Below are 16,156 nucleotides of genomic sequence, written 5' to 3'. Positions count from 1 at the left end.
TAGTGAGTTCTTATTCAAGATTGCTATAGTTATTGACTACTTTGCCCTATGAACCTAACGTATTAGACTGATTGACTACTCTATTTCTTGGTCAGTACAAAATGTTTTTAATGATTGCTGCTTTTTAAATATAATTTTAGGTTTGACACAGGACATCTTCATTTGCATTTTTTCATTAATTCCCTTGAAATTCCTGACCTTTTGTTCTTTCTGTTGAACTTTGCTATTATTTATTCTAGTTATGTAAAATAATTTCTTGTGATCTTGATTGGTTTCACACTGAATGAGTAAATCAATTTAGGTAGAATTTTCATTTTTATTATGTTAGCTCAGCCTACCCATGGACACTTGATATTCTTCCAATTGATTACATCTTATTTTATTTGTGTGGAAAGTGCTGGGCTATAATTACATGATTGCAAAATTTAACTAAGTATCCTTTCAGATTACATTTAGCTTTTGTTCTTGGTTATATATCACCAATATATTTGTTATATATCTTTCTCTATATCTAACCATTTATCTAGAAGCACACCATCTTGACAGAGACTTAATTTCAGTCATTTATTTTTTTAAATAACTTTTTATTGACAGATAATTTTTTACAACATGCCAGGGTAATTTTTTACAACATTATCCCTTATACTCACTTCTGTTCTGATTTTTCTCCTCCCTCCCTCCAGTCCCTCCCCCAGATGGCAAGCAGTCCTATACATGTTAAATAGGTTACAGTATATCCTAGATACAATATATGTGTTCAGAATCGAACAGTTCTCTTGTTGCATAGGGAGAATTGGATTCAGAAGGTATAAATAACCCAAGAAGAAAAACAAAAATGCAAGCAGTTTACATTCATTTCCCACTGTTCTTTCTTTGGGTGTAGCTGCTTCTGTCCATCCTTGATCAATTGAAACTGAGTTAGCTCACTTTGTTGAAGAAATCCACTTCCATCAGAATACATCCTCATACAGTATTGTTGTTGAGATATTTAATGATCTCCTGGTTCTGCTCATTTCACTTAGCATCAGTTCATGTAAGCCTCACCAGTCCTCTCTGTATTCATCCTGCTGGTCATTTCTTACAGAACAATAATATTCTATAATGTTCATATACCACAATTTACTCAACCATTCTCAATTGATGGGCATCCATTCATTTTCCAGCTTCTAGCCACTACAAACAGGGCTGTCAAAAACATTTTGGCACACACAAGTCCCTTTCCCTTCTTTAGTATCTCTTTGGGATATAAGCCCAGTAGAAACGCTGCTGGATCAAAGGGTATGCATAGTTTGATAACTTTTTGAGCATAGTTCCAAATCACTCTCCAGAATGGCTGATGTGTTCACAATTCCACCAACAATGTATCAGTGTCCCTGTTTTCCCACATCCCCTCCAACATTCTGCATTATCTTTCCCTGTCATTCTAGCCAATCTGACAGGTTGTCTCAGAGTTGTATTAATTTGCATTTCTCTGATTAATAATTATTTGGAGCATATTTTTATATATCTAGAAATAGTTTTAATTTCTTCATCTGAGAATTGTCTGTTCATATCCTTTGACCATTTATCAATTGGAGAATGGCTTGATTTCTTATACATTAGAGTCAGTTCTCTATATATTTTGGAAATGAAGCCTTTATCAGAACCTTTGAGTGTAAAAATATTTTCCCAGTTCATTGTTTCCCTTCTAATCTTGTTTGCATTAGTTTTGTTTGTACAAAAACTTTTCAATTTGATATAATCAAAATTTTCTATTTTGTGGTCAATAGTGATCTCTAGTTCTTCTTTGATCATAAATTTCATTCTCTTCCACAGGTCTGAGAGGTAAACTATCCTATGCTCTTCCAATTTATTTATAATCTCATTCTTTATGCCTAGGTCATGAACCCCTTTTGACCTTATCTTGGTGTACAGTGTTAAGTGTGGGTTAATGCCTAGTTTCTGCCATATTAATTTCCAATTTTCCCAGCAATTTTTGTCAAATAATGCATTCTTATCCCCAAAACTGGGGTCTTTGGGTTTGTCAAACACTATATTATTAAAGTTATTGGCTGTTTTGTCCTTTGAACCTAACCTATTCCATTGATCAACTAGTTTTAGTAACTGCTGCTTTATAATATAATTTTAGATCTGGTACAGCTAGGCCACCTTCATTTGATTTTTTTTTTCATTAATTCCCTTGAAATTCTTGACCTTTTATTTTTCCATATGAATTTGTTGTTATTTTTTCTAGGCCATCAAATTAGTTTTTTGGGGAGTCTGATTGGTATAGCACTAAATAAATAGATTAGTTTAGGGAGTATTGTCATCTTTATTATATTTGCTCACCCACTCCAAGATCATTTAATGTTTTTCCAGTTGGCTAGATCAGACTTAATTTGTGTGGAAAGTGTTTTGTAGTTTTGCTCATAAAGTTTCTGATTTTCCCTTGGCAGATAGATTCCTAAATATTTTATACAATCAGTAGTTACTTTAAATGGAATTTCTTTTTGTAACTCTAACTGTTGGGTTTTGTTAATGATATATAAGAATGCTGATGACTTATGTGGGTTTATTTCATATCCTGCAACTTTGCTGAAGGTGTGGATTGTTTCTAATAACTTTTTAGTAGAGTCTCTGGGGTTCTCTAAGTATACCATCATATCATCAGCAAAGAGTGATAATTTGGTTTCCTCATTGCCTATTCTTATTCCTTGAATCTCTTTCTCAACTCTTATTGCCAACGCTAGCATTTCTAATACAATATTAAATAGTAATGGTGATAGTGGGTAACCTTATTTCACTCCTGATCTTATTGGGAATGGTTGCAGTTTGTCCCCATTACATATGATGCTTACTGCTGGTTTTAAATAGATGCTACTGATTATTTTGAGGAAAAGTCCATTTATTCCTATACTCTCAAGAGTTTTTAATAGGAATGGATGTTGGATTTTATCAAATACTTTTTCTGCACCTATTGAGATGATCATATGATTTTTGTTAATTTGGTTATTAATATGGCCAATTATACTGATAGTTTTCCTAATATTGAACCAGCCCTGCATTCCTGGTATAAATCCTACTTGATCATGGTATATTATCCTGGGGATTATTTTCTGTAGTCTTTTTGCTAATATCTTATTAAAATTTTAGCATCAATATTCATTAGGGAGATTGGTCTATAATTTTCTTTCTCTGTTTTCAACCTACCTAGTTTAGGTATCAGTACCATATCTATGTCATAAAAGGAATTTGGTAGGACATTCCCTATTTTTTCAAGTAGTTTATAAAGCATTGGGGCTAATTGTTCTTTGAATGTTTGGTAGACTTCACATGTGAATCCATCTGGTCCTGGGAATTTTTTTTTAGGGAGTTGATTAATAGCATGTTCTATTTCTTTTTCTGAAATGGGACTATTTAAGCAATTTACTTCCTCCTCTGATAATCTGGGAAGCCTATATTTTTGGAGATATTCATCCATTTCGCTTAGGTTATCAAATTTATTGGCATAAAGTTGGGCAAAGTAGACCCTTATTATTTCTTTAATTTCCTCTTCATCTGTGGAAAGTTCTCCCTTTTCATTTTTAAGACTACTAATTTGATTTCCCTCTCTCCTTTTTCTAATCAGATTTACCAAGGTTTATCAATTTTATTGGTTTTTTCATAAAACCAATTCTTGATTTTATTTATTAGTTCAATAGTTTTTTACTTTCTATATTATTAATTTCTCTTTTTAATTTTAGAATTTCAAGTTTAGTAATTGATTGGGGGTTTTTAATTGGTCTTTTTCTAGCTTTTTAAGTTGCAGGCCCAATTCATTGATCTTCTCTTTCTCTATTTTATTCAAGTAAGCCTCTAAGGATATAAAATTTCCTCTTATTACCGCTTTGGCTGCATCCCATAACTTTTGGTATGATATCTCACCATTGTCATTATCTTGAGTGAAATTATTAATTGTGTCTATAATTTGCTCTTTCACTCAATCATCCTTTAAGATGAGACTACTTAGTTTCCAATTACTTTTTGGTTTATTTACACCTAACTTTTTGTTGAATGTAGTTTTTATTGCATTGTGATCTGAAAAGAAAGCATTTACTAGCTCTGCCTTCCTGCATTTAATTTTGAGGTCTTTATGTCCTAATATATGGTCAATTTTTGTGTAGGTTCCATGAACTGCTGAGAAGAAAGTATACTCCTTTCTGTCACCATTCAGTTTTCTCCAGAGATCTATCATACCTAATTTTTTCTAAAATTCTATTTACCTCTTTAATTTCTTTCTTATTTGTTTTGTGATTTGATTTATCTAAATCTGAGAGTGCAAGATTGAGATCTCCCATTATTATAGTTTTGCTGTCTATTTCTTCTTGCAACTCTTTTAACTTCTCCTTTAGAAAGTTAGATGCTATACCACCTGGTGCATATATGTTTAATACTGATATTGCATCATTGTCTACAGTACCCTTCCTTATCTCTTTTAATTAGATCAATCTTTGCTTTTCCTTGATCTGAGATAAGGATGGCTACCTCTGCTTTTTTTGACTTCACCTGAAGCATAATAGATTTTTGCTCCAGCCTTTTACCTTTACTTTGTATGTATCTCCCTGTTTTAAATCTGTTTCCTGTAAACAACAGATTGTAGGGTTCTGACTTTTGATCCAGTCTGCTATCTGCCTCCTCTTTATGGGAGAGTTCATCCCATTCAAATTTACAGTTAAAATTACTAATTCTGTATTTCCTGCCATCCTAATATCCCCAGATTATAATTTTCTTTTTCTTGCCCTCCTTTTCTTCTTCCCTAATATTAAACTTATTGTTCCCACTTATGTCACACAGCTCTCCCTCGTTAGTATCCCTCCCTCTTCCCTTTGAATCCCTTCCCCTTTCTTGTACCCTTCCCTTATTACTCTTTTCCCTTCTCCCTTTTCCTCTCCCACTTTTTAATGAAGTGAGAGAAGAATCTCTGTAAAACAAATATGTCAATTATTTCCTCTTTGAGCCAACTCTGATGAGAGTAGGATTCACACAATGTTCCTCCCCCTCCTAAGTTCCCTCATATATGATAGGTTTCCTTTGCCTCATCGTTGCATGTAGTTTCCCTCTTTTTATCTCCCCTCTTCCCTTTTTCTGACACTATCCCCTTTCCATTTCTACTTCCCTTTTTTATGTTATATCGGTAAAAATCAAATTATATATATGGTTTTTATGTATATCCACAACAGAAATACAGTTCTCAAGAGTTCCTTTTACCTTTTTCTACTTCTCTTGATTCCTGTTGTTGGTGATCAAATTTTTTGTTTAAGTCTAGTTTTTTTCCTTAGAAACATATGGAATTTCTCTATTTCTTTAAGTATCCATCTTCTTCCATGGAAAAAAAATACTCAGCTTAGCTGGGTAGTTTATTCTTGGCTGCATTCCGAGCTCTTTTGCCTTTCAGAAAATCTGATTCCAGGCCCTTCGATCTTTTAATGTTGAGGCAGCCAGATCTTGTGTGACCCTTATTGTGGCATCTCAGTATTTGAACTGTTTTTTACTGGCTGCTTGTAAAATTTTTTCTTTAGTCTGAAAATTCTGAAGTTTGGCCACAATATTCCTCAGAGTCTTTATTTCAGGGTCTTTTTCAGAAGGTGTTCAATGAATTCTTTCAACGCCTATTTTCCCTTCTGGTTCTATTACTTCTGGGCAGTTCTCTTTGATGATTTTCTGTAAAATAGTACCTACGCTCTTTTTTTCATCATAATTTCAGGTATTCCAATGATCCTCATGTTATCTCTCCTAGATCTATTTTCCAAGTGTGTTGTTTTTCCAAGTAAATATTTGACATTTTTTCCAATCTTTATTATTTATTTATTTATTTTGTTTGGTTTTGCTTGACTGATTCTTGATGTCTCAATGAATCAGTCATTTCTATTTGTTCAGTTCTGATTTTTAGTGAGTTATTTTCTTCATTAGCTTCTTTTACTTCTTTTTGTATATTTCCAATTGAGTTGTTTTGCTCTATAGAATTTTTTTCCATTTCACTATTTTTTTTTTTAGTGAGTTATTTTCTTTTCCCAAATCACACATTCTGTTTCCCTGCACTTCTTGGGAGTTTTTTACCTTTTCCAATTCACATTTCAGGAAGTTGTTTTCTTTTTCCACTTCATCAAATTTTTCTTTTAGTGAGTTATATGCCTTTTCTGTACTCTCTTGCATCGCTTCTCTTTCCTTTCCCCATTTTTCTTCTAGTTCTCTTTTAAGGTTTTTACTAGTCTCTTCTAGGAGAGCTTTTTGTATGTGAGACCAACAATTGTCTGGAGACTGTCTGCTATTAGTCTCTTCAGGGTTGAAAAGCTGTTCTCTTTCTGTATAGAAACTATCAATCATTCTTTTGATTTTTTTACTCATTTTGTTAAAGCCTGTAGGTCTGCTTTCAGAGCCAGGATATTATCAGCTTTCTCTGCAGAGCAGTGAAAGGTGTATAGATGGGTAGCTGTCCTGCCAGCCGGCTACAAAAAGCAGCTAGGTACTGGAGTGCTCTGGGAAAGAGTACCCCACCCAGGAGTAACTCAGGCCTGCAGGGCCCAGCTGGGAAAGTGCCCTGCAAAGAACCCCTGCTGTGTGAGATAAAGACTGCCCTGGAGCTAGACACTGAGCAGTGAGAGTTTCACTACCCCAAGCCAAAGCCTACCCTGGGGCTATGGGTATTAGCAGTTGAGCAGTGAATGGATTTGCAGGGACTGGAAATGTCTACCTGGAAACATAGTCTGCTGGGGAAGTTCTATTGCCCCAGGCCGGGCCCCTCCCTGTGCAGATTAGAGGCTGCCCAGGGCTGTGCCCTCCTGCCATGCAGATTTATAACTACCCCCCTCCTCCCTTGCAAAAAGCCCGGAACTGCAGGATGTGGGCTGTGTTCAAGTCTGCCTGAGTCACTTCTGGGTTTGAGTGGTTACAGCCAGATCTCATTAGTTGTTGGAATCTTTACAAATTGTTAAGTCATTAGAGTTGATAGAGCCAATAATTATATAATTTAGCATGGTTCAATATCACTGATCTGATTTTACAAAGAGATGTTTGGACCAGAACCTGAAACAAGGTACTAAGTAGAACTAATTGATACAATGCTTGCGTTCACACCTTTACTCATTGGAGTTCATACCTTTAGAAGATTTCAGGATTTAGTATGAACCATTTGAATTCCCACCTCCCTTGAAGCTCTTAGGGCCAGAGAGCATTATGGGAGAAACCCATAATCCCTCTCTCCTGCATCCCACAATCCCTCTCTCTAAGGAGCATAAATAGAACTTCAGGAAGCCCAGTCAAGAGAGTGGAGCTGAATTTAGATTGAGAAGGGAGTGTCAAGTGAGTTCAGCCAGAAGCCCTTTCTGAGTGAGGAATTTTACTTCAGAATATTGACTGGGATCGGAGAGGAGCACTCTGGGAGATTTAAAGCCAGAAGCCCTCTCTCAGAGGCAAGACAGATTCAACTTGGTGCTGGCTCTGGAGGCTGAAGAAAGCAGAGGCAGAAGCAAAGGACAAAGCTGCAAGAGCTTTTATTATTTTATTAATTAATTAATTTATTAATTCTGGTGTTTTTTAGAATACCCTCTGTTTTAGGCTTTAATTTCTCTGCCAGTTTACTGCTTTGTAGTCAAGGCAGATAGTTAGCCTGTAGCAGAGTCGTTTCTATAATTTCTCTAGCCAAAGAGAGCACCCCATCCCTGGTCTGCTCAGGACACTAGTCTCTCACTGCCTGTGCTAGTCTGTTCCTGGCCCCTCAGAACAAACCTTTCCTGGCAATCTTCCAGATTGACTTAGGCTGATAAGTTGTAGTGCTTCTAATCTTCATGAATTTAAGCAATGAAGAGCTATATTTGAGGCTGAATTAAATAGTTGGTTATGAGGGGAATGAGAGTAGCTTAGAAAGTTGTGTGTGCCTTCTCCGCCATCTTGGCTCTCAATAAAAACTTTTTATTTTCAAAATACTTATATGGATAATTTGTAACATTCATCCTTACAAAACCCTATGTTTTTATTTTTCTCTCACTTCCCCCTATTCCCTTCCCCAGATGCCAATTTATCCAATATATGTTAAATATGCACACTTTGTCTATATATATATTTCCATAAATATCATGCTGCACAAGAAAATCAGATCACAAAGGAAAAAAATGAGAAAGAAAACAAAATGCAAGTAAACAACAATAAAAAGAGTAAAACTATTATGTTGTGATCCATACTCAGTTCCCTCAGAACTCTTTTTTGGTGCAGATGGCTCTCTCCATCACAAGACCATTGAAACAGACCTGAATCACCTCATTGTTGACAAGAGCCATGGTCATCAGAATTGATCATATAATCTTGTTGTTGCTATCTCCTGGTTCTGCTCATTTCACTTAGCATCAGTTCATGTAAGTCTTTCCAGGACTCTCTAAAATCATCCTCCTGATCCTTTCTTATAGAACAATAATATTCCATAACCATATATACTATACATAACTTATTCAGCCAACATTATGGGCATCCACTCAGTTTCTAGTTTCTTGCCACTATAAAAAGGTTGCCACAAACATTTTTGCACATGTGGGTCCCTTTCCTTCATTTAAGACCTCTTTGGGATACAAGTCCAGTAGAAACATTGCTGGATCATATCATACACACAGTTTGATTATCCTTTGGGCATAGTTTCAAATTGCTGTTCAGGATGTAGACCAGGATTTCAAGGGTGGTACAATATCAGGAAAACTATTAGTATAATTGACCATATCAATAACAAACCTAACAGAAATCATGCAATTATCTCAATGCACACAGAAAAAGAAAAAAAAAAAAAACTTTTGACAAAAGACAGAGAAAATGTTAAAAATACTAGAGAGGATAGGAATAAGTTTTCCTTAAAATGATAAACAGCATCTATCTAAAACTAAATGTAAGTGTTATATGTAATGAGGAGACACTAGAAGTATTCCCAATAAGATAGGTGTGATGCTCATTATCACTACTATTCTTGAATGTTGCACAAGGAATGTGAGATTTAGCAATGAGAAGAAAAATAAATTGAAAAATACTAAATAGGCAACATAGAAATAAAAGCATCATTCTTTGTTGAAGATACAATGTTACATTAGAATTTTAAAGAATCAACTAACTAATTGAAACAATTGACTTTATCAGGTTGCAGGGGATAAAAGGACTCCATATTAATCATTCTAGATGGTACCAAAAACTTAGCAGTAAAAGCCTCATTTCAAATATATAGAAAGAATGGAATCAAATTTATAAGAATATAAGTTATTACTCAAATGATAAATGGGCAAAATCTATGAACAAAAGAGTTTCATATCAAGCAATAGCCATTAGGGGAAACGCATGGGGAAATGGAGGATTAGATCAATAAATTTCAAAATTTCTAGATTTGTCCCACAAACAAAACAAATTTGGGCCTTAAAGTGGACACAGACCAATGAAAAACCAAGAAGACGGGATAGAACAGAGGTCTTATTGGCATATCCAAATTAATCCATAATTCAAAATGGCCTCTTGTTTCTTTCTTTCTCAAAGAAAAGTATCTTTTTTGGTGATGCATTATAAAAACAAACATGAAAAAATGCTCAAAATGTGATGGATTGTGGTTTAATTAAAAATGTTTAGTATCTATCGTCCTTGTTCATAACATTTGCATATTCAATACCCTGGTTTTATATTATTTTGAAAATGCTATTGTTCCAAAATATCTACTATTCATATAAAAATATTATGAACTTAATAACCACCAACAAACAAACATTTCCAAAGGCATAGAGGAGCAAAGAGAAAGATTTTGCATCCTTTTGCAATAGGCAGTGGTATCCTAGGACCATCATGGATACTGGTGGGACAAAATATTTTCCTAAGGTCAGTTGAAATATCTCAGATTTTAGATTTCTTTAATGGGAGTGTAGTGGGAGAAGAGGCCATGGAAATGTGATTTCATACAACTCCTTTAAAGACAAGTAGAGAGAAAGAAATATAGACTATAAATGATCTGCCTGTTCTACTCTCCCCCATTGACTCTAGAAAAGCTTCATTTAGCTATGAAAAATAGACATTTATAAAAACTGGATATTATTTAACTTACATACTGGGAAATAGCATACTGATTCTGCAGATAGCTATGTGGTAAAGTATATTACTGTACCTAGAATCAGGAAGACCCATCTTCCCAAATTCAAAAATGACATCACATCCAAAATTGATGTGTGAGCCTGGGTAAGTCAATTAACTCTTTTGACTTGTCTGACAAAGGAAATGGCAAATCACTATAGTATCTTTGCCAAGATAACCCCAAATGGGGTCACAAAGAGTTGAACATGAGAGAACATAAAAAGACTCCATACCATATGAAAAAGGTACATTTAAAAATATTTATTATATCAGTAAAATCTCTTCACGTATCCTCAGATGTCAGAGGATGTAGTGCAAAAAAATTCATAATTTACACATTGCATAAAAATGAAAGGTCACAATTGCAAAAAAATCAGTGAGAGAGTTTAATTGTTCCTTAGAGTTTTAATTTCGAATGATTGTCCCCAGTGTCCTCTACAGCTGTTATATGCACAGTTATTGGATTAAGAGCTTTTTAAAGGCCAGTTGGAAATTTGGGAAAGAGCTATATCTGCATTGTTCAAGAAATTAAGCTTTTTGAAACTTCTTCATCAAAGAACTATTAAGATTTACATATATGATTGATTGAAAAGATAAAGCTTTGACCAGGAGACTTATTCTGTGAGTATGAAGGCATATGTGCATATGCTAAGGCATAATCCTATTATTTTGAATTATCAGGATAATGTAGGATGGTTTTATATATAACTATGGAAAATAAAAACATACAAAAAGGATGACATGGAATACTTAGTGACCATTTGAATTTTTTTCTTACTGTGTGCATTCTTATTGGAATTCTCAATAAATGATGGATTCATAATAACTCAGGATCAAGCATTTCTCAATGTTATATTTCAGAGAAATGATCAAAAGCAATGCTCCATTTCCAAGCACTTCTTTCACTATTCTATCATGCTCATAAGAGTCTTAGAATTATAGGAGAGAGACCATATGATCACAGATTTCAGATATTTGAAAGGTTGTCATGAGGAGCAGAGATTCAACTATATGTGTATTCAGAGCAGAGATTCAACTCTGTGTGTATTCAGACATAGGGTATAGGCATTTTTCCAAGAAGCTAGCACTGACCATGTGATCTGGACAAGTCACTTGACCTCTCAATTTTCTAAATGACTCTAATACTAAAATGAAGGATAGGATTCATAGAGGGGATTTCTTTATTTGGAAGTTCTCTAAATGAATGAATTTACAAATCCAGCTCCTATTTCTGGATATCCCTAAGAATTAGAGACAGAAGATTTTTGAGGAATTAACAAAGAGGCAAATTTAGTTTTGACACATTTTAAAACTGTCCTTAAATTAGAATTGAATGCATTGTCTATGGAGTCAAATTTTTTTCTCTTGTTTGAGTCCTTGAAGTGGAAGCTGAATTACAATGCTTTGAGAATGTTTTATAGAAAGCTATTAAAAAAGAATGGGTTATGAGGTATCAGCTACCAAACTATCTCCTAGCTTTGAAATTCTGAGTTTCTTTGCACAAGAAGCTCTGAAATCATCCAAATAGTAAGTAGCTAATGTGGCAAACCAATTACTTCTTTTTAGACTGAATTCTAATGCAGGCTTTGTTGTTCATTGTCTTTGCAACCTTGCACAAATCATTTCATTGCTTTAACCTGAGGTTTCAATTTTGAAATTTAATTGTAATCTTTCATTCGAGAAGTCACAAAGAGAGTTCTAGGAAGATTTTTTGTCTAAATTGAGACTTGAAGGAAAAGCATAATTTCATAATCAAATACTCAAAAAATGTAAGAAGAGTGGGGAATGGTGAGGGAATGATTCAAGGTCTATGGAAAAATAAGATAATCCTCCTCATGTTTCTGATAATCAAATATAAGATGATAAGAATAAGGAAAAAATAAATGTATATAGTTCTTTACATTTGCAATGCAAATTGTGTCCATTATCCCACATAAAAAAAAAGCCTAAGAATGAGAGAAGGAAGCATCTAATTTGGTGATAGTGCAGTTAATGTATATGAAGAGGAGAACTGTAATGCTATGATAAGTGTAGACTATGAGGGGACTTAAAGGTCAAGTACAGGAATTCTTCAATTTTCTTTCAGCAAATTATACATACATACCAACACACATATACACACATATGTATACTCAAATACATGGAGACATATATATCCCAAGAATATGAAGGGTTTATGTTTCAATCATTTTATAAAGTGAATTTTTGGGGGAGGGCTGGTGAAGGTTAACTTTAGTTTCAATGCTTTATAGGCCTGCCTAATAAGTAAAGAAGTTCTTTATCTTTGGGGGAGGTAAATATGATTCCACTTTTACTTATTTTGAAATCATGTTTTGGAAAATAACCAAAAATATAATAGAGAGGGAGTTTCACATGCAATCCCCTTTTTTCTGTTTTTATAAATGTAAATGCCATTCAATTTGGGAATTATTAAGTTCTGAATAAAATTTAAAAAAATATACTCAAAGGAATAGAAAATACACAAATTGACAGTGGGATTCTGTCAAGGTAGCAAATGGCTGCTAATAGAAGGACATAGAAGGAAGATTCAAATTAAAATCTGGTCCCAGACAATTCTTGTATATGTGATCCTAGATAAATCTGTCTTCCTTATTTTTATCTATAACATTGGGATAATAATACCTAAGATTCTTGAGCAAAAGAAAGGAAGTAATTTTTAAGTGCTTTGCAAAACTTAAGAATTGTATATTATGTAGCTTAAAGTGTTGTATTAAAATGATAGCTATTATTATTAATGAGGATACACTTTTCATACGGAGAGATCAGTGAAAATAAAGGAACAAGAGAGGCATGAAGTGAGTTTATCTTTTTTACCTTTAAAATGGTACATTCCCATATCTTCTCCTTGTAGCTACAGAAGAAGTACCCCATTTGCCAAATCATTAATAAGGTTTCCTTGAATTATCAAACATTTTTTTCCTAAGGAAAGTCTGGGTTCTGCTGTCAAAACACAATCTTATCCTCTGAAAGTATATACATTTGGTTGCATATACATTTACAAAGCCATGGGTGGCTCTAAATAAGAAAAGAGGAGCTAGATGTTAATCAAGAGAATCCCAGCTTTTCTAAAGTAGAAAAGATTTCAGAGTTTATTTCACCTTTAGATTATATCCCTTATGCTAATTCTCCAATAGGTGCCCATGCAGCATCTTTTTGAAGACTTAAAATTAGAGGAATTTAGGTATTCTTAGATTTGGGGTTAAAGAACTTATTTGTGTTTTTTTTTAAATATGTTGATATGTGGATTTAAATATGGTTTCCTTTGTCATCCTATGTATTTTATTTTCTCCTCATAAACACCTTTAAAAAAGAATTCCTAAGTTTCACAAAATACTAAAATACTAAATACTAAAAGGGTCCATAATGAAAACAAAAGGTGAAGATCTACACACATCCTGCTAAGACAGCCTGACAATTTTCCACCTAGAGAGTTAGAACTGGAATTGAACAAAAGGGAAAGAGAGATTTGTAGTGAATGAATCTGACATTGACCAGATTGGTTAGTGAGATCATCTTTTCTATTCCAAGTTCTCCTGATGTTGCTCCATGCTCGTTACAATTCAAACAATAAAAAAGTGTAAGAAATTATAGTGACAGCTCACTGAAGGAAAATGGAGAGACATGTCCTTTCATAACAGAGCTGTGTTACATTTCCAGTGAAGAACTAGACGTAAGAAGTTATATGAGAAAAATAACTGAGAAAATATGGTCAGGTTGCAAAAAAGTTTTAATTCATGAGACTTTCTTTACGTTAATCTGAGTGCAGATGTACTAGCTCTTTTTCTGAAATTCAAAAAAAAATTTTGTTTTAAATTTCAATTGATTTGAATATTGAACTGAAACTTGTAACTTCTACCCTGGTTTTCCTCTCTAAGGGAACATGTTGTTCTTTTTTTGCATCTTTGCCTGTGATTCCAATACTTGAAGACATATTTTCCCAACTATATTCCTTTTATATGGAAATATTATTGGATCATTCAGTAAACTCTCATATTATGTTTTAATCCAATCATTATCCTGGTTTCCATTTTCTGCATCAATTTCAAGTTGTTGTTCCAAAAATGTGATACTCAGAAATAAGTGCAATGTGTTAGATATTCACATTCCAGTATTATAATTTCCTGTATTCTGAACATATTACCTAAGAGCAAAATTACAATGAAAACATAACTTAATCACAGGATAAGTAAAATAGCAGAACTGGCTAAAATCACTTTTATTTAAAATAATCTTTTTTATATTTTCTTGGCTGAATTGACAGCATTGCTCATTTAAATGATCTGAAGTTCAAATACCCCAGTGAGATATGCCTAAGTTTTAGAAGTCATTGTGACAGACTCATGATGATTTTGAAATCTGCTGGAGTAGAGGTCTGCCTAGGAAAGTCATCTACTTCCCTGTAACTGCACGTGCTAGTAGCCACTTTAGCCTGGAAATCTGAACAGGACCCCTGTTCTTCTGCAGCTACCTTGGTACTCCTGTCTCTTGGAACTCTGACTAATGTTTATAATAATAGTTATTATCATTATATGAGATATATAATAAATAATTATAACAATAATAATTATGACTGACCACCATAACTCTTCTATGCTCAGGAACCGTAACCCAGATCTTATTATCATCAGGAGAAATATTAGCCATCATCAATTGCACTCAGTGCTGGCACAACATATCTCTGTACTCTTTTTTTTTTCCTGACACCTTGTCAACTATACTGAGAGCACCTGAAAGTATTGTTTCTGCAGCTGCTGAAGTTTCACCATTGTCCACTTCAGACACAATGAATATGCTCTCCAGGACACTTCCCATTCTGTTATAACTAATCTTTCTTGGTGATTTCTCAAGGAGTCCTAATATAAGGAAATATCTCCCTCTGAACTTTTGATGGCTCTGCTCCTCCAAAGTTCAATTTGAGAAGTTATTTAAAAGTATTTGGAAGGAAATTTTCCTATATACTCTTAAGGGTGACTCTGACCTCTCTCACCAAAGGAAAGGGCAGGGAACCGATTTAAAAAAAAAAGTTAGTACCTCTTATGTTTCTGGAAATTTGCTAAGCACTGTTAATGGCTATTTCATAATTTGATATCCACGACAAGTCTGACATCAGTGCTATTGTTATGCCCATTTTTTTGTTGATGAAAGTGGGGTCAAAGAGTTTGAGTCTATAGTTGAACTCAGATCCTCCTGACTCTAGGCATGTCATTCTATCCACTGCATCACAAAGCTGAGCAAAAAAGAAAAACTTTTGTCAAATAAAATATAATTATTTTGTAGAACAAGTGTCACTACTTTATTAATTGAATATTTCCAAACAATCAAATATTTTCTAAATTGTAACTATGGATGACTATAATAGGGCATTAAATCTTACATCACTTTTATCTCTTTATATTATTAACTATTAGCTATCTAAAACTGTGTGGAGCATAGAAAAATTGGTTTCAGGGAGAAAATAATTAAACTTGGGTCTCCAAGTAAGGGGAAAATATTAAATTATGAAGTAAAGGAATAGGCAAAAAGAATGAGAGAAAATAGAAGTGAATGAACAAGAGACAGAGACAGAAAGAAGGGAGATTCTATGAATAGAACAGTATTCACTGAGCATCTTCAGTAGGCATAGTACATTGCTAAGGACTAAGACAATCACAAAAGATGTGTAAAGCATGCTCTCTGCATGTATGCTTAAAATTTTAGAGGGACTGGGACATTTAAGACATTTCTCTTAACTTTTGTCTGCATATGCATAAAATTATGAATACTGATGATGGTACTAGTTACTTCCCAAAGTAATTGAGATATAATACTTTTAAATATGAAGATAAATGTGGGAAAGCCAAGGACATAACATAACCTGTTGATTTCATCTATCATGTGTTAGAATATACAGAATATAGAGTATACACACACACACACACACACACACATATATATTTATATAATATGTGTATTTCTGTATGTATGTGTGAGTGTGTGTGTGTGTGAATGGACATCATATCTGTGATAGCATAGGAAATCACATACTAGGATGAAGTGG

The sequence above is a fragment of the Antechinus flavipes genome, chromosome 2 (assembly GCF_016432865.1).
Source record: "Antechinus flavipes isolate AdamAnt ecotype Samford, QLD, Australia chromosome 2, AdamAnt_v2, whole genome shotgun sequence".
NCBI lineage: Eukaryota > Metazoa > Chordata > Mammalia > Dasyuromorphia > Dasyuridae > Antechinus > Antechinus flavipes.
The sequence above is the reverse complement of the archived record's forward strand: the minus strand, read 5'-3'. Positions refer to the sequence as shown.